The sequence below is a fragment of the Enhydra lutris genome, unplaced genomic scaffold (genome assembly GCF_002288905.1).
Source record: "Enhydra lutris kenyoni isolate GAN:26980312 unplaced genomic scaffold, ASM228890v2 scaffoldscaffold58, whole genome shotgun sequence".
Classification (NCBI taxonomy): domain Eukaryota; kingdom Metazoa; phylum Chordata; class Mammalia; order Carnivora; family Mustelidae; genus Enhydra; species Enhydra lutris.
The window spans coordinates 11,302,536-11,323,323 of NW_019154142.1; positions in this window are offsets into that span (position 1 = coordinate 11,302,536).

The window sequence follows — 20,788 nt, forward strand, 5'->3', positions numbered from 1 at the left end:
ACATTAAGGAATTTATGTGTTGTAATGAGCACTGGATATTATATAAGACTGATGAATCATTGACCTCTACCTCTGAAACCAATAATACATTATATGTTAATTAATTGAATTAAAAATATGTATATATATATTTAAAAAAAGATGTGGTCATTTGCTTGTTTAAATTTCAGAGAACTTTGAGTTTTATGACAGTCATGATTGTTTGAATTTGCCTTATATTTTAATTTTATTTAATTTTATTTTTGTTATTCATGTGTTTTATCATGTACTTTATATGATTTTCAGAAGTGACAGGGTAATAGGTGGCATATACTTTTAAAAAATATTCAGTACTTGTGGGGCACCTGGGTGGCTCAGTTGTTAAGGATCTACCTTCAGCTCAGGTCATGATCCCAAGATCCTGGGATCGAGCCCTGCTTTGGGCTCCCTGCTCAGCGGGAAGCCTGCTTCTCCCACTCCCCCTGCTTATTCCCTCTCTCGCTGTGTGTCTCTCTGTCAAATAAATAAATAAAATCTTTTAAAAAATAAAAATATTCAATACTTGGAATATGCTGCTGAATATTGTAGGTGGTCAGTAGATGTTTGCTGATTTAATGAATAATGCATATTTATGGATTAAAAGGTTCACATAATTTTTTATGAACTCAGTGTAACTTACTACTTTGTCATGTACACATGCACTATATACATTATATTTATCCCTTGCAAGCTTTGGTAATTTGAACCACAGTAAACAAAAACCATACATACATACACACATTTATATGTATGTATTTTTGATTAAATGAATATATGATTAAAAATACTCCAGTCTGATTTGGTATTGAATTTTCTAGCCTCTCCACATCAAATTTTGTAGGAATTCAGGCTGCACATGTTTATATATTTCAGAGACTTCTGTCCACACTACACCTGTGTCATTAACTTTTATCCTCTCCATAGTTTGTTCACTAACAGATTGTAATTAGAATCTTGCATTTTCAGGCTTTATGCATCATTTGATTAGCCAGGTTGAATAAAAGAATACAGAGATTATAATTTTTATATTAAATAGTGTGGGCTCATTACTTTCAGTGTCAGGTATAGTATTTATTAATGTCTCTGTAATTTTTTAATTGCTTTGCATTTTTTTTTTTGTCTGTTCAGCAGCATGTTTCATGACTTCCCCACTTTAGGGTAAATCTTGAATGATACTGAAATATATCTAATTTTCTGAATATGCCTTCTCACTTCCATTGCCCATTCACATAATGTTCTTTCTGTTTGCAGTACCTTTCACAATTACCCACAGGCAAAGTTTATGTTTAAACTGATACCTCTAAATGTCTTTCCTTCATAACAAAGACACATTGGATCATTTTTTTTTCTTTGTTCCTCTCATGCTTTTTGTATTCATTCAATAGAGTAATTGTCATGTTGAGTTACAATTGTTTCCTTGTATGCATCTTTCACACTGGATTTTAAACTCTTCGGTGATGTGTATGTTGTCATAATCTTTATAAGCCTATTATTTTAGACAGCGCTTGGAACCCAGTTGGTGCTCAATAAATGGTTGGTAATTTTTTATTTCTTTTTTATTTTAAATGAAACTAAATTCTCTTTCTTATCTATGAAGTCCCAGTAAAGTTGTATTTAAAAACAAAACAAAACTCAAGTGTTTTGGATATACTGGCTTGTACTCCATAGTCCTCTGAGAACCCTTATCTCAATGTCCTTTCCATTACAATGGTTCTCTGAGAAATGTGGTTTATTTTTGCTTTTTAAATTTCCTATACCTTTTTCTAGACAAGCCTGAGCAAGCTATTTCATCTCTCCATGTTTCACTTTCAGCTTTCATTAAGTAGGGATAATAATAATACCTATCATATAATTTGTAAGGATTGAATAATAAATTTATATATGTAAAGTTCTTAAAAAGAGTGTCTCATATATATGTTAATATATGTGTTATGAAACATACATTGTATACACACACACACACATATAAATACCCCTAAAATGGCTCCTAGCTTATTATTACTATTTATAGCCGCTTTGTTGTCAATTTCCTGTTTTTGTCCTTGACTTTGTACAATGTCCAGATGGGAAAAAGACATTGTAATATCTCTTTGGAATGCCAGCCCATCCTGTATGTGGCAGTTCCTGAAAGTGACTACTTCCCAATGCTGAGACTTTTTCAGTCTGCCTACAACAGACATTTTTTTTTTTTTAAAGCTCTGCAGCCAGTGATTAGGGCCATTCTTTAGAAACAGAATTAATCTCACATATTCCAGAAGCAATTTGTGGGGAATCACAAAATACAGTTTGTACCCAAGTTGTACTTAACAAGAAGTTTGATTTTAAAAGGGAAAATAAATTGGGAATTATTAAATTATCATTATTAATATTACTGGGTAGACCATATATGTTGTGGGCATGTCTATGATCTAGAAACCAAAAACGTAACGTGGAATCATTGTTATCATTTTAAGTCGTTTTGAGGAATTAAACATCTCTGATTCTGCTAAGAGATATTTATTTACAGACAAGCTGGTACAGTTGAGATGAAGTGTGACCTGGCTTATCTGTAAAATATGTATGATAATACTTGTCTGTCAGAATTAAATGAGTTACAAGTGCCTAATATATTTAATATTTAGTAAGGTATTAAAATATATAGAACTTTTTAAAACTACTACATACATATAATATGTATAAATAATATTTTGAAATGTATATTTCATATATATGTGTGTATATATGCGTATATATGTGTGTGTATATATACATATATATATACGCATATATACATACACACATATATATATTTTCTCTTGACTAATTCTTAGTTGTAAGGCCTATATATAAAAGTTGAATTTGTCTAATATACTTCATATACATTTCCCCCTTTTGATTCATTACAACCCTGGATAATTATGTTGTATCATTTTCTTCTATCATTTTCTTTTCAGTTTCTGATTATAAATGGATCTTGATGTTCACCTTTAGTATTTTTGCCTCTTTGTCTTTTGAGATCATATCTTTTCCTTGAAATTGCATGACAGTTTGGATGTACTTGTGACTTGGAGACTAAGAAACCAGGGATGCATGTTTTTTGTTTGTTTGTTTGTTTGTTTTTGTCACTGGAAATTCAGAAAGAATCACACTTACATCAATAATTGGTTATATTTAGATCCCGAGATTTCTGCTGGGATGCAAAATTGCAGACATTAAAATTTCATCATTTGATTTAATCAAGTTCTTCTTTTGATACAGATAATACATCTGCATTATCAGTAAGTTGCCTAGATAATTCAATATTATATTTTATGATAATGCTATTGAAAGTAATTAGAACTGTATATACATTTAGTATTTATATAAAAATATTTTGTGAAAAAATAATTCAATGCACGATTATTTGTTCATTTATTTGATAAATAATTTGTCAATTATCTACAGTGTAACAGTGTTTGAGACACTGGAGTCCTTGTCAACAAAACAGATTACAAAATTTCTGCCCTCACAGAGCTTACGTTCTGGTGCAAATGTGATTAGGAAACCATGTACATACTCACTTGACATTAAAGTTACACATGAAAGACATTGTTTTTATAGTCATCTTTTCAAAAGAAATATTTCAGCAGGTGAAGAGTGTTTGCCTTATACCTACTACTGCAGATATTTAATTCAAAAATTCTCCACCAAAATGTAACATTTTTTACCAATTAAATTCTTAAAATGAAAATTCTTTCACCAATTAAATTCTTACAGTGAATTCTATCAGCATAAAAAGATGTATATTCTGAGCTTCTGCCTTTGCTTTTGTCTTTGCCTATAATGTACTCCCTGAATATTTTAATGGATTAATTTCTCATTTCACTCACGTATTTGTTGAAATTCTGAGGGAATGTCTGTCCCTCTTTCTAATAGAGTTACCTACACACTCTGTAGCCCCTACCTGCTTAATTTTTAAAAACATGTTTATTACTACCTGATCTATTACATAGTTTTTTGGTTACTGTCTTCTTTTAATCATATAGAATGAATGCTTTATGATAGTGGTCAATTTATTTGATGACTGCTGTATTCCCTGTTTCTATAGCAGTGATGGGACCATTGTAGATCTTCAATAGATACTTGTTAACAGTGCATTAAGGAAGGATGTACATAAATGAAATCTCAAATAGTGTATACAGGGAATTTGTACCAAATAATTACCTGAAACCAGTAAGAGTCTATTCTGTTCTTTTTTGCATAACAGTGATCTATTTAATAATATAAAAGAAGATTGTGTGGGGGCACCTGGGTGGCTCAGTCCGTTAAGCAGGCCAAGATCCCAGGGTCCTAGGAGGGAGCCCCACATAGGGCTCCCTGCTTAGCAGAGAGCCTGCTTCTCCCTCTCCCTCTGCCTGCTGCTCTGTCTACTTGTGCTCTCCTGTATCTCTCTGTTAAATAAATAAATAAAAATCTTCCCCAAAAAATGTAATTATAAAAAAAGATGGTGTGGTTTTCTAGTTACAACTTTGGTATAAGTACTAAATAAGCTCAGTTGCTAATCATTTCATAGTTTAGCTGCTTTTTTAACCTTTTAAATCATGTATATATCATACACAAAGCTCATCAGAACAAATAGTCTACTTTAAGACAATTTTTTATAAAAATTTAGAGTTTTCCTTCACTATGTGATTTTACTTAGAATTTAATCAATTAGAAAAAAATAATAGTGTATTTTACAATAGGATCCTGAATAATCTCTTTTTTTAAGTCACAGGCTTTCCTTTAGTAATTATTCATAACTTTTGTCTTACCAGGAAAATTATATAAGGAATATAGTTTAATCTAAATGTTGCCTCACACTTGATTGTTTTCACAGTATTTATCCACTTTACTATGGCGAACAAATGGAAGCAACAGCAAGTATCTGATAAAAACCAAAAAAACAAAAGCATAGAAAGATTAATGTAGAGACTAAGCTCTGTGTAGTCTTTGTTCATTGTTTTTAGCCCAGTACATGGTACATAATGGTTATTCAATGAATAACCTTTTTTTTTTTTTTTTTTTTTTTATTTATTTGACAGAGAGATCACAAGCAGGCAGAGAGAGAGGAGGAAGCAGGCTCCCCTAGAGAGCAGAGAGCCCGACGCGGGGCTCGATCCCAGGACCCTGAGATCACGACCCGAGCCGAAGGCAGCGGCTCAACCCACTGAGCCACCCAGGCGCCCCTGAATAACCTTTTTTGATGAATAAAAAATATCTTCTAAATAGTATATTATGTAATAGCATGTTTTATAGGTTTAATTATGTAATCAAATCTTAAAATATGTTTCTAGAAAAATATTCGTGCTTTAATTTGTAGTGTTAATTTTCCAGTGACATGAAGATGAGATAAATTGAATCTCTAGGAGAGTCATTACATCACAGATAGCTGAACCCTATTATTTTATAGCTAAGAAACCACATATAGAGTGAGTAGAGTTCAGTGGAGAAAAATAAAAACAAAGCCAAAATACATGTGCTTGAGCTTGTTAGGTATTTTGCAAACTTCTGAATCATTTGGTATAACTAGATTTATATTTCATGGGAAAGTAAAATGAAGTAATTTAGCTAAGTCTCACTGAAAATATTAATTTATGTTTCAACACAGTTGAAGAGGTATAAATATTAAACTGCAAAAAAATTAATTACTGTAAGAGAACTATCTGTATTGCCTTGATTCTGTTGATATCTAAACCTGAAGACGCTTCTAAAATACAGTTTGCTAATTGGTGTCCTCTTTGCTGTTCTTTCCTAGACATCTCTGTTTTTATTTTTACCTTAAGTTTCTGAATTTTTAAACATAGCCCTATTGACAATATGAGATTTTACATACTTATTGTCAAGCATTATAACACTTTCCTGTATGTCATTTCCAGTAGTACAGCATTTTTTCCTCATATTGAATCCTTAAAAGAAGTGATCCTATAACTAAGTGAAGTGCTGATTCAGTGGACATGAATGTCAGTCCCCACATGACATATCTGTCACATTAGCACAAGCATTGGCTAATAGAAGGCAGGGACTAGTTTATAGAAAGAATTGTTTCTAGGTTTTTAATTACTTTGTGCTGTCAATATACTACTGCTAGAAAAAAATTAACAGAGAGTGCTCAGTTAACTAAAATGCAATAAGGAGGTAAAATGGAGGGGGGAAATCAAGTTTTAATTGGTAGCCAGAGCAAGATTTTTTTCTAGAAAACTGTCAAATAGTAATAAAAAAAAACCTGCCACACTGACAGATTTTATTATAGTACATAACTGCCAATCACACGTAATGGAGAATAACGTAATGTATCTGCTAAAATAAGATGGGTAACAGCTTATATCCTTGAAAATTTTAGTGATACAGAAATGTATCTTCCTGAAGACTATGCTGAAAATGGTTATTTTATTTGAAATTTTATGTTTGTAAACAAACATTATGTTTCCCTGATAAGAATGTGTTTGGAATTTTCCAAATGAGTTTTAAAATGTACAGTATTTGTAGTTTGTAATTTCTCAAGGGAAGGAAGACATTCCTTTTGATTTTAGGCAAATGATAAACAAAGGTTATCTACAAGAGTTGCCCAGCTATTTCTAGAGTCACTAATACCTTTAACTTTGAGAATAATCATTGAGGTAGAGGAATGTGTTGGAAAAAATAATAGATTGCAATCAGCTTAGAGTTCTAATTTAGTATCTGTGGGCAGATAATTTACACGAACGTTAAAAAGATACTTATACTAGATAAAATGCTAATATGTCCTTAAAATTTCATGATTCTCAAAAGACTAAACCATAAATACAAGCACTTGTGTGACTGTTTCCTTAAGTAAATCTATTCCTGTGGTATCAAATTATTCCATGACTATCAGAGTTTGTATAAGTGGTATTGTAAAGTTATACTTGAATTGCAAAAACTTATCTTCAGCTTATTGATAGATTAAAAGTTGTATCTCTGCTATTTCCTTCTTTATAATTGTTAAAACATAAATTTCCATCATCTGGAGTTTTTTGTTTTGATCTACCTTTTCCAGCTCCTTCCCTTCTACTCTCACCCTAAGCTAACTTCCCTCTTTTCCTTTTTGTTTCATTTTTAATAGCCATGTAATTACTTGGCATCATTCTTTTATGGAATGTTAACAATAAAAATATGAAATGAAAACAATAAGCTTATAAATTTAGAGTGATAAATATCAATAAAAATCAGAATGTATAAAATTCATATTAAAATTACTTGAGAGGAGAATAGAACTATTTATGAAAAAAATTGATTCAGTGTGGCATATTTGAAGAATAAGACAAGGCTTAACACAGTAAGTCAATCTAGTTTACCTTAGAGATTATGTTAAGAAGCATTGAGAATTCCCATCTAAAAAGAATAAAATATATTTAAAAGTTTCTTTTTCAAAGGATATAAATTGACTTTTTTTTATTTCTTTTCAGCGTAACAGTATTCATTGTTTTTGCACCACACCCAGTGCTCCATGCAATCCGTGCCCTCTCTAATACCCACCACCTGGTTCCCCCAACCTCCCACACCCCCGCCCCTTCAAAATGACTTTTGTCATAAAATGTATATTTATACATATGTAAATATGCATATATACATGAAAAAATGGAATATGCATAAAATGCAAGTATCTGAAGAAATCTCTAGATCTGTTCAGAATTTGTCACAGTATTTGGTAATACCTACAGTGATTTTTATTGTTGTTGTTTGTCTTGCTATTTTTGCCGTTTGTTTTGTAAAACTCCATACTAAAACCTTTTTAAAACATTCCAGTTGTTTTTATGATGTTTAATAGTTTTAAGGATTTTTCTAGGTTAATACATAATGAGTATTTGAATATAAAGAAATTCAATATTTGTTAGTGGTTGAAAACGTGAATAAGGCCACTGGAATTCTGCCCAGAACCCTGGGCACGTTCTCAGGTTTATATCGTATGTCCAGAGTTTATTATGTTCCTCACACTATACTAAGAGCTTTATACACATTATACTCACAGCTGTTGTGGTTGGTAGGTGTTAGTATTATTACACAGAGGCATACCTTGTTTTATCATGCTTTCCTTTATTGCACTTTGTAGATAATGTTTTGTCACAAATGAAAGGTGTGTGGCATTGAGCAGGTCTGTTGGTGTCATTTTATCAAGAGCATTTGCTCACTTTCATGACTCTAGAGTGTCACATGTTGGTAAATCTTGTAATATTTCAAGCTTTTTCATTATTTATTTATTTGTATGGTGATCAGTGATCTTTGATGTTACTATCGTAATTGTTTTGGAGAGCTGCAAACCACCCATAGAAGGTAGCAAACTTGATTGATAAATGTTGTGTGTGTTCTGGCTGCTCTACTGACCGGCTCTTCCCCATCTCCCTTTCTCTCCTCCTTGGGCCTCTCTATTCCCTGAGACACAGCAATATTGAAATTAGGGCAATTAATAACCCTACAATGGCTCCTGAGTGTTCAGGTGAAAAGAAGAGTCACGTGTCTCTCACTTTAAATCAGAATCTGGGTATGATTAAGCTTAGTGAGGAAGGCACATTGAAAGCTGAGAAAGACCAAAAGCTAGGCGTCTTGCATGTTAGTCAAGTTGTGAATGTAAAGGAAAAGTTCTTGAAGGAAATTAAATGTGTTACTCCAGTAAACATGTGAATGATAAGAAAGCAAAACAGCCTTATTGCTGATGTGGAGGAAGTTTTAGTGGTCTGGATAGAAGATCAGATCAGCCACAACATTCCCCTAATCCAAAGTCTAATTCAGAGCAAGGCCCTGTCTCTTCTCAATTTTATGAAGGCTAGGAAAGGTGAGGAAGCTGTAGAGAAAAAGTCTGAAGCTAGTAGAGGTTGGTTCATGCAGTTTAAGGAAAGAAGCTATCTTCATAACGTGAAAGTGCAAGATGAAGCACCAAGGGCTGATATAGAAGCTATAGCAAGTTGTCCAGAACATCTAGCTAAGGTAACTAACAAAGATGGCTACACTAAACAGCAGACTTTCAGTATAGACAAGTAGCTTCTTTTGGAAGAAGATGTCATCTAGGAGTGCATAGCTAGAGAGACGTCAATGAATAATGCCTGGCTTCAAAGCTTGAAAGGACAGGCTTCTCCTTAGGGATTTAGGGTACCTGGTTACTTGAGCTAATGCTCATTCACCATCCAAAAATTCTAGGGCCCTTAAGAATGATGTTAACTCTACTTTGCTTGTGCTCTATAAATGGAACCACAAAGCTTGGATAGCAGCATATTTGTTTACAACATGGTTTACTGAATATTATAAGCCTACTGTTGAGATCTACTGCTCAGAGATGCTTTTAAAATACTATTGTTTGGTCACTCAAGCTCTGATGAAGATGTACAGTAGGGTTAATGTTGTTTTCATGTCTGCTAACACAATATCCATTCTGTAGCCCATGGATCAAGGAGTAATTTTGACTTTCAAATCTTACTAATTAAGAAATACATTTTAGGGGCTCTGGGTGGCTCAGTCTGTTAAGTGTGTGCCTTTGGCTCACGTCATGATCTTGGGGTCCTGGGATCCAGCCCCAGGTTAGGCTCCCTGTTCAGAAGGGAGCCTGGTTGTCCCTTTCCCTCTGCCCCTCCCCCCTTCTGCTTGTGGTCTCTCTCTCAAATGAATAGATAAAATCTTAAAAAAAAAAAAGAAATGCATTTTATAAAAGGCTTTAGCTGCCATAGATAGTGATTCCTTGATCTAGGCAAAGTAAATTGAAAACCTTCTAGCAAGATTCACCACTCTAGATGCCATTCAGAACATTCATGATTCATTGAAAGAGGTTAAAATATTTATAGAAACAGAGTTTGGAAGAAGTTGATTTCAACCCTCATGGATGATTTTGAGGGGGTCAAGACTTCAGTGCAGGAGGTAACTGCAGATGTGGAAAAAACTGGAGAATTGGAAGAGGTGCCTGAAGATGAGACCGAATTGCTGCAATCTCAGGATAACATTTGAAAATAATGAGGCGTTGTTTCTTATGGTTGAGCAAAGAAAGTGGGATGGAATCTACTCCTTATGAAGGTGCTCTGAAGATTGTTGAAATGCTGAAGTATTTAGAATATTACATCTGCTTAGTTAATAAAGCAGTGGCAATTAGTTGATAAAGCAATGACTCCCGTTTTTTTTTTTTTAAGATTTTATTTATTTATTTGACAGACAGAGATCACAAGTAGGCAGTGAGGCAGGCAGAGAGAGAGAGGGAAGCAGGCTCCCTGCTGAGCAGACAGCCTCATGTGGGGCTCAATCCCAGGACCCTGGGATCACGACCTGAGCTGAAGGCAGAGGCTTAACCCACTGAGCCATTCAGGTGCCCCAATGACTCCAGTTTTGAATGAAGTTCTGCAATGGGAAAAGGCTATCAAAGAGCATCACATGTTATAGGGAAATCATTTGTGAAAGGAAGAGTCAAGTGATGAGGCAGAACTTCCCTGTTGTCTTAAGAAATTGTCACAGCCAGGCCAGCCTTCAGTAAGTATCATTTTTCTTTGTCTAGATGAAAGAAATCACTACCTGTGGCAAGCTAAAGCCTTTTATAAAAGGGTCTCATTGTATGCTTTCTCTGGAGTTATTTAGGCCTTGTATTAACAGTTTGTTACCTCTCATCTCCAAATCATCTTTCATCAACTTCTCTGTGAAAATAGAGCAGCTGAAACAACTTCACACTTTGTCACTAGAGGATACTATAATGAAGAAAGGAGTTTTCTTTCTGGGTTCAGAGTGCTCCTCTCAAGGGCTCCTGAGCTCTGGCTTATCTCACTTCTGGTTCCTGTAGTGAACAGTTTCTCTAGCCCACTTGGCTAGTGGTGCGCCATAGTGAAAACTTTTCCAGATATGCCCTCTGGTGGCCTCAGTGCAGTGCTGAAGACAGGCACTTCCCTATGAACAAGTGTCTCCTCAGCCTGGGCAATTTTATAATGCATTCTGAGCTGTGGCATCTCCCTGTGGATGGCTTTCCTTCGGAACTCCAGAGGACAATTTCTAGAAAGCTCTGCAGGCCAAATACGATAGTGACTCCACCATCCAGCAAGCCACTACCCTTTATGCTTAGAAGGATGGTGGGTTCTCTCTTCTTTTGGGGCTCAGCCCTATAGGTGATAGTTGCTCCCTATATTTACTTAACATGTATTCTTTAGAGTTCTCTTTACTTTTAATAGCCAATACTTTGTTATTAAAATCTCTTGTTACAGTTAATAGGTCTTTTTTGTAACCTTTCCTGTTCTAATCACTGTGTTTTCTGTCTCCTGGTGGGATATCCTGATTGATAAAGGCCTAATTAGATTAAGAATGATTAATGTAGTATGGAATAGATTAACATTATCTGCATTGCTATATATGGTAAAATATATAGTTTTTTAAATTTTTTTAAATTTAAGATTTTTTTCTAAAGATTTTTATTTATTTGACAGAGATCACAAGTAGGCAGAGAGGCAGGCAGAGTGAAGTGGGGGAAGCAGGCTCCCTGCTGAGCAGAGAGCCAATGCAGGGCTGGATCCCAGGATCCTGGGATCATGACCTGAGCCGAAGGCAGAGGCTTCAACCCACTGAGCCACCCAGGCGCCCCAACTCTGTGTTTTTGAGGTGGAAACATTGCCTTCTAGAATAAAAAGTTTATATTTACTAATCTTCTTAGAGTGACTGTGTAAATAAAATTTGGCCAATACTTGTATAAAATAAAATGTTCCTTAAGGGGAGCTAACCTGAGAGGAACTTTTTTTTTTGTACCTGTCTGCCTTTCCTTTGTCTTCTGATCTGCATCTAGATCTGATGGCCACAGCTGCTAGAGTAGTCATCTTGTATCACTAGGATCATGTCACAGAAAGATATAAGCCCGTTCCTCAGTGGTTTTTACTGCAATTAAACCAGTTCTCACAGTCAACTTTTAACTTAGGCTATGATTTTTTTTTTTTAATTGTATGTGTTTAAATTTAAGCTCAACTAATACAGACTGATTACTTTTGTTTTTTTATTCTGGCGTTTCTCATTTGTCTGGCCTAATATCATACTAGAACACCAATATTATGATAAAATCAAATAGAAGGAAACTATGCATGAATGTCAGATTTTATTTTCCATATTTGTTTGTAGTAGTCAGTAATTTTCTGAGGCTTTGTTAAGCAGAGTACTGTGCAGAGTACTGCCACCTGCAGAAGAGCAGTCATGGAAGCATCAGAGTACATTAGGAAGGAGGTATTGTTACATTCATAGGTGTTTCTGCTGTTTCCACTCATAACTATTCTTTCGTGCTCTTATTTTCAGCCATTTTCTCTCTGGGGTTTATGCTGGGGTTTATTCTCTTTTTCAAAGAAATGATTTCTTGTACTTGAGCTACTGAAACATAGCTGACATCAAAATGACATATCATTCACGTTTAAAAATCTTAAAAAGGACTCCTTAAGATTTGGGAGATTATAATATCAGAATTTTCTAATATTTACCACTGAGATACATTTTGTCCTATTTTGGTATTTACAGATTTCAAAGAGAAATAGGGGGAATTTCACTTTCAGTGAGGATGTAGGAAGAATGTGAAAAACTTTTATTTTGTTGGTAAAAATAACAAAAGGAAACGGATAAAATAAAAATCATACTTTTCCAAAAAAATACTTGTCTTTGAGGTTATTAAAGTCCTGAGCTTAAGGATGGTGTGTTGAACTAAATTCTATAGATAGACAAATATTTATAGGTGGCCTGTGGGAACTTTCATACCTGAGGGCTGTTGCCTGATTAGGGTTTGGATAGGAAGAGAAATAGACTTGAAGAGGCTTTGTAGTCTCTTGTAGGAGGGAACAAACAAGGATTTTTAATAATAGTATGACTGAAAGATCAACTGAAATCTGGAGGATCCCCAAAGGGCAAAAATTAATTACTCAGTCTGATAATGAACAATCTTCCCTGACCCAGATCCCAGAAATTTGTCAAGAAAACAATACTGGAGGGGGATTGGAAAACATAAAATACATATACCCCTGGACAGTCTTAAAGATTTTGGGAGTTTAGGGCCATGCTAGAGTTTAAGTCAAAGTAGAATCAAACTACTGAAAATTGTATACATGAAACTAATATAACATTATGTCAGTTACACTGGAATTTAAATAAAAAAAAAAGGAAAACTATTGCAAACTGTAATCCAAACATTACTCAGCTCAAATATTGGCAAATACTTGATATGCAACAATATTGTGTCCTTGACATTGGCAGTATAGGAGATTGTTAGGCTGAGCAGAAGGAAATTTTAATATTGAAACACCAGTCTGCCTCAGTCCAGTTTGACTCTGAGAGAAATCTGAAGATCAGCCCCTTACATTAATTACCAGAGATAGGAAAGTTTTGTGCTCTCTTGTGGGGAGGGGGATAGAGAAAAAAAAGAAGTAACAAATACATTCTTAATTTTCCACTTTTCCTTTAAACATAGTATCTAAAATAGAATACAAATAATAGAAATGCAACAAAATGGAACAGTTTGACTCTTTATCAGGAGAAAAATTAGTCACTAGGAAGCGACTCAAGGTTATGTAAATATTAGCAGGCAAGAACTTTAAAACAACTCATAAATAGGTGAAAGAGTTTTCTAAAAACAAAAAATCACAGGTTCTGGGATGGAAATTTTCAGGAGAGAAATGGAAATGCTGAGAGTTTATAGAATAGAGAATATAATGTTCAAAATCAAATATTGAATAACTTTAGTTGCATAAAAATTAGTGATTTGAAGACAGTTTAATAGAAATTAACCAAAATGAGACACATTTAAAGTATCAAACATCAGGGGCCTATGGGAAAATATCAAGGGCTACATAGATGTAATTGAGGCCTCAGGAGAATTGGTAGAGAAAAAAGTGGAACAGAAAAAAAATTTTAAGACCTAATGCTTTCATATGTTTTTAAGTTTTAAAGAACATACCCATAGATTTAGGAAGCTCGATAAACTCAAGTAGGATAATACAAAAGAAAGCAAACGTAGGCATACTGCTGAAAACAAAAGATGAAAAGAATCTTAAAAGTAATCAGAGAAAAGGACACATCTCCTACAGGAGCCGGGGGAAAAAAAGGATGCAGGAATGATGACAAATTTCTCATCAAAATAAATAGAAGTTACGAGACCATGGAATGATACTTAATACTGAAAAGAAAAAGAAAGAAGTCACTTTAGATTTCTATATCCAGCAAACACCAACTGATATTTTAACATACGGTAAACATTTTAGTTCTTATTGGTCAAGATATTTAAAGTATTCCATATATAGTTTTGACCCTCTTTTTGTATTCATGTGAGAAGAAAATCTCTCAACCCCTTCAGTTCCTCCTTTTCTCTTTGTATCTCTTCTAGAGAGAACTAATCTAATTGAGCCTGACTGGGACATTGAGTTGGTCGATAGTGATTCTGGGATAAGACAGAACATGATTCTCTATGTCAAGTCTATTTATTCATGAGACTAGAATGGTACTATGTCAGGCCCTGGCCATTTTGCTTCCTCTCTCTTCAGCTTCGGTCCTACTTATATTCATTTATTCAAGCTGGCGTCATGTTCACATTATCTCTTTCTTTCACATGCCTTCTCATTTAGAGAGGCGGAGGGCCTAGACAGATCTGGGGCAGAAGCTGACCTCATGTTCAGAACAGTCCTAGGTCAAGCTTTGGGTTCATACCAGATTTTCCAAAAAACTGAATGGGGTTCAAATCCAGTCAATAACAAAATGATCCTGGCCCTTTTGGGGATCTCATCGGGAATATGTTGACTTTGTTAAGGCAGAATCTCACATTCTTGGGTGCTGTCACCAAAGAATCATTATGTATTGCTGTAGTGGGCAATCACTTTAGCAATAGAAACAGAAGCCCACAATTATACATAGAAATCTGTTGAATAATAAATGCACTGAGTACATATAACCTGAGTACTGAATACTAGTTTAGTAAACTTACCTTAAAATCACTTTGTACAAAATTGTGATCAGTTTTAATTTGGATTTTAGCTTATTCATAGCTTTTTCCTAACCATTATTCCAGTTAATAAAGTTGTAATTGGCATTTCTTTCATGCATCCCTAATAAAATATTAATAATAATGACTGAGGTATTGTAAATCCTGAAGTATTCTATGAATTTTATAAAAAAGATTAAGTTGCATTTAGCATAGTTTTAGTGTTATTAAAGGAGTAATTACAACTAATGACATTTTTTAAAAGGAAACTACATTCTGAACATTATTAGATTATTTGTTAACTATGCTTAATTTTCTTATTGTCCTAATAAAATTAACTTTATTATAAATTTAGGAGAAAAATGCAAATGAAGAGGGGCAATGAATGTTATCTATAATCCATCACCCCAAAATTGAAATTTTTGTTGCGATATAACACTTAAAATGAGACAATTAGGACTTTAAAGAGGAAAAAAAAATCAAATTTTCTGATAAACGTCGAGGCATCACATACTATGCATTTGCAGGTCAGGTAGCTTGGATTATTTTCCAAACCTAATACGCATAAGACACTCAATGAAATTAATAGACCTGTTCATCTCAATAGGAATATATTACACTGAGAATGACTCCATGAATTCAGTATAGATGAATGGCTAGCATCTCATTTTGTTCACTTCTAATGCAATAAATATTTGGTGCTCACTGAGTAACTTACAAGAAGAAAGCAGTATGAAATATAGATATTTAAGAAATCCATACAAGTGGATAAAATTTTCTTCAGTTTTGATTTTTATACTGTGTTATAAATGAAATAGACTTTTGGTTACTCTTAGAATAGTCCACTTACTGAAATGTTGTCTTAGAGTTCTTTGGAGTGGATAGACATATTATTTTTACTAAGTCTCAATATAATAGAGCACATAGAAAGTCTTGCCCATGAGACAGTGTTTTTGCCGGAGAGAGTACATATAGGCCAGTGTGATGCCTGATATATAAATATTATTGAATAAAAGAATAATGTGGCTGAATCAAATCTATGGTTTCTTGTCTTCCACGGTACCATCCTGGATCTGGTCATCAAACAAATATAAAAGCAACCCCAATAATGCTATATAGTGGATTCCAGTTAGGGGAAGGTGAGGCTATAAAATTTTCTAAACTTTCAGAATACATTCATAATGAGAACTATTTTGATTATATCTTTGAATCCCATTAGGACCTGTCAACTTTTTACAGAACTGTGTTAGAAAAGAAGGGAGATGTATGAACTAAAAATCCACATGACGTAAACAAACCAGTTCTTTAGCATATAGTATGGAGAAATGAATTTGATATTAAACTTACTGGAAAAGAGTGATAATAGATACAAAATGCATTTTTCTTGGCTTAAATCTTGGCAGAACACTTATATTTGCCTTTCTGGGACACTGTTATTTTATTTGCAAACTTATTATTAAATTTGTAAACTAGAATAACCCAATGAGGATGTAAGTAATTGGCATTATTATCAATATGCAATATACTATATTATAACTTACCTACTTAGAGGAATTGTTGCCAGAGGTTTTCAACTAAGTCACATTCTTTACATGATTTACTTTCAAAATAAGTTAAGATTTCAGAGCATTCTGTCCAGTAATGACTATCCCTGATTTAAGTAGGTTTCCCTGTGAATATATTCAGAAGGCATGGAATATAAGAGACTTCTACAAAGTGGCCATGTTAAGTTATAGCCCATGTGTGTAAAACTAGTTGTTCTGTGTTTTAGGGGAATACACAAAAGAATAACGATCATATTATAGACCACAGAAGGCCTTTCTTCTTTAGCATTCAAAGGAAATTAAATTCATTGTAGCTGTTTTTTGTGGAGAGTAAAATAAATGGAGATCAGTAAATGCACCAGCAAAGTCCACTGTGTGTGTGTGTGTACGCACGTGCACACATGTGTTTGTACGTGTATGCTAAGTCTTTAGAAAATACTGAATGATATAATAAAGGAATGACTTGCATCTCTGTGCAAATGTATACATTTAGATTTTTACATATTTGATTAAAAGAGATGCAAAACATCATTTAGAAATGCAATTATTAAAATTTTATGAGAGAATTACTTTAACATTTTTACAGTATTAGAAGGCCCACGATTGAACGGACATGCAGTTTGAGGTTTTAGCTGCTGCTTCATATCACCAGCTGCTGCTTTAGACAGTGTTCTTTACTCCAAGATTCCAGGTAAAACAGCATGATGCCTTATATTTTGCTTCTCTGAGAAGGTCACAGGTGGGTCAAATAAGAATTCCCAAATCATCTAAGAAAAGTGTTATAAGTCCCTCCTTTAAAAGGAGATGGTATTTATTAATCCCTTGAAAGGTACTTTTACCCTTTTGTGAATAGAATGGATATTAAGAACGGGCTCAAATTTTATTTTCCTTAAACTCTCAACAAACTGTAGGTATGATATTTTTTTTTCTTGTCACGTGGTTTGTTTTTGTAAGGAAACTGATAACTCCCCTGGCCCCTGCTGTTCCCAGTGCAGGTGATGTATCCACGTGACATAATCCTGACTAGAGCACATCACATGCAGTGCAGAGACACCTGGAAACCATAACTGTATTATGGATCCTAAACTATGCAAGAAACTGTCTCCAGCCAGCCCCATGTTCATATAACTGCAATTCAGATTATCACCAGCCCATTAGCAGTGCTCAGAGACTGAGTTTTTCCTAACATGGGACAAAGCCAGCCAGCAGTCTTTTGTTTTTACAGTATCTACCACATTCTTCTCCCTAGGAGCCTGTTCCTGAGGTTTTACCTGACACTGTGCAAATAGGATTCCCACTTAACAGTAAAACATCTTCACAAAGCATTCCATTTTTTGGTGTCTGGTTAGAGACAAAGAGAAACAGCTGTCAAGACCTCAGTTGGGGGCAAAACAAAATCATTAGAGATACAATATCATAGCTGAAAGTGACCAAGACAACTGTTAGCCTTCTGGGAATTTACAGGTACCTATTGGTCTCATGTTTTCTCACAGGCTACAGGTGGAATGTGGAGCACATGTTCTCTAAAATGCAGTGTTACTCTAGTTGACATCCACAACTAAAAAGAGTAATTACTTCCAAAAAATAGGAAAATGTTCATTTTAAAATCTCATTTATTTATTTATTTACTACTTTATTTATTTATTTAGTGTGTTGCGGGGGTGGGGGTGAAGGGAGAGAGAGAATCCCAAACAGACTCCATGCACAGCACAGAGCCCGACATAGGGCTTGATCTCAACCCTGAGATCATGACCTGAGCTGAAATCAAGAGTAGGATGCTTAACCCACTGAGCCACCCAGGTGCCCCTCTTTTTTAATCTTTGGAGTTTACCTTACTAAAATATAAATTACATTCATTTGAAAAATAGAATTGTCAGAGGAAAGAAAGACAAGCTTTTCCAAGAAAGAAATGCCTCACTGCCAAGTATTTGAAGTATCTTATGAAAATTGGAACCTCTCCTGGCACTTTACCTTTCCCCTTCATTTAAGGGTTTAAGGAATACCGGGTGATAGATATGTTTACCACATAAGTAAATAATCAAAAGAATACTAGAAAATGGGGCATTTTATCAAAAAAGTTCAAGGTTGGTGATATGTCTTAACACCACTGCTTTAGGTTATTCTGGGAAAGCTGGAATTCATGAGAAATTTGTGACATGCCATTTTTGCTAACGTTGTGTGACTGTTAGAATCTTGTCACGGTGATGCAGGGGAAAGCTTTCTAGAATTGCTCTTTGTACACACCAGTGGCCTTCTTCCCCATACTCTCTCCCTTTCAGTGAGGAGGACGTAGAGAAGAATTAACTAAAGAGGGAATCTGATCATGAATTTTTAGTTGATTGATGATATCCAGGCAACACAGATGCCCTTTATAAAGTATCTGAGCACAGTGTGTAACTGATACTCTCCCTTTGGTTTAAAGCCAGAGTCAATAAATCTATTTAATATCTTTGAGTTTTATGGGTTTCTCCTGAAGAATTTCTCCTATACTAATGATGTCTTAAGTGTGTGCTGTTTTCTTACCTTAGACTCATTTAAGCTTTAGATTTCAATAGTGACTATCTTTTATTACTCAATAATGGATGAAAGCAGTAGCTGGAAGTGTTTGTGGAAATATATATTTTTGTATGAGAAGTGTCTAACAGCTTTCCCTTCTATGACTGAATCTAGCAGATAGCATTCTGTATTTCTGTTAGCTGGCAGGAAGATTCAGAACTTTCCACTTTCTCCTTCAAATGCTGATTTAGAAGAGCTGAAGGTACTTTCTCAGGGCATGCATCCTTCACAAACTGTGAGGACCTGCCTGCACCTATCTGTGCCTTGAATGCACACCTATAATAAAAAATCCTCCTAAAGTTTATATAGGATATTAATATTTCTAATGCCTAGTGATAAGTTTGGATAAAATTTGAGTGTGTCTCTAGCTTTAAAAAAAACAGTATTATTTTTATAGGCGGGTTCTTCAAGTCAGCTTTTGGCAAACTGGAAAGATATTTGGGGATGTTTGAAGTTCGTCTCCTGGGGAAAAAATATTCAGTGCTATTGGTTTTCAATAATGTAAGTGGGAAGTTGCTTTCTAAGGAGAAGGAGTTAGGTTTGGGCAATCTACAGAAAGCAGGGCTTGCTTCTATATGGAAAGAAGTTAGGTAAATCTGGTAAAGCATCTAACTCTCAAGCTCTGGAATCCCTTCAAAAAGTTTACATTTGCAACAGTGTGGATGAAACAACAGGGTATTATGCTGAGTAAAATAATTCAATCAGAGAAAGACAATTATATGATCTCCCTGATATGAGGAATTTGAGAGGCAGGGCGGGACGGGGAAAGTCATGGGGGGAAGGGAAAGGAAAATGAAACAAGATGGGACTGGGGAGGGAGTCAAACCTCTTAATCTCAGGAAACAAACAGGGTTGCTGGGGGTGGGGGCCGGGAGAAGGGATAGGGTGGCTGAGTTATGGACATTGGGGAGGGTATGTGCTATGGTGAGTGCTGTGTATTGTGTAAGACTGATGACTCACAGACCTGTACCCTGAAGCAAATAATGCATTGTATGTTTAAAAAAAGAAAAAAAAAAAAGTTTAGATTGTTGGCCAGAACAGTACAGCAACAAAGCTTCATCTTTGAATATCTAGGAAGACCAGATAAATTTGCTGCATGTGGCTAAGAGTGGAGCGTGACTAGTGCTCAGTCTTTTTAAAGTGGGAAGGGCGCTTTGTTTATGTGACAAAAACTTGATAATCTTCATAGACTATTACTCTTAATATCTGCAAATAGAAAAGATATTGCTATGAATTCAATAATGCTTTTAAATAGATGTGATTTTATTTATCACAATATTATTTATACGCATTCACAAAATAGTGGCCTAACCTTATAAGTTAAATCTCTTTAGGTCTCTGCAGTCTGTAGTTATAGGTGAATTAAGTTATTTCTAGTCTAGGTATTTCTGAGAATTTCTGTAATTTTCTCACATGTAGGCACAAAACATCCCTTCTATGTTCTTCCACTCCAGAGCCCCTCATTACTAATGTCTATTACTGCTAAAGAAGTCACATGAGGGTGACTACCTGATGGAAGCCCTGCAAAATTTCCACATACCAAAAGATGAGTAGCTTATTGATTATGGGTCAAAAGAGTTGATGGATGGGCTCAACACAGAGAAGCTGTAGAACAGTAGTTAGCAGAGGGCTTGAGAGAGCACTGCCTAGAGCGGTCCTCCAGTGTTACGTTAAACCTGGGCATTGTGGGTAGGTACTTGGCTGGTAAACCTTTCAGGTGAGAAAAGATTATGTTCTCTTGCTTCAGGCATGGTATCATCCT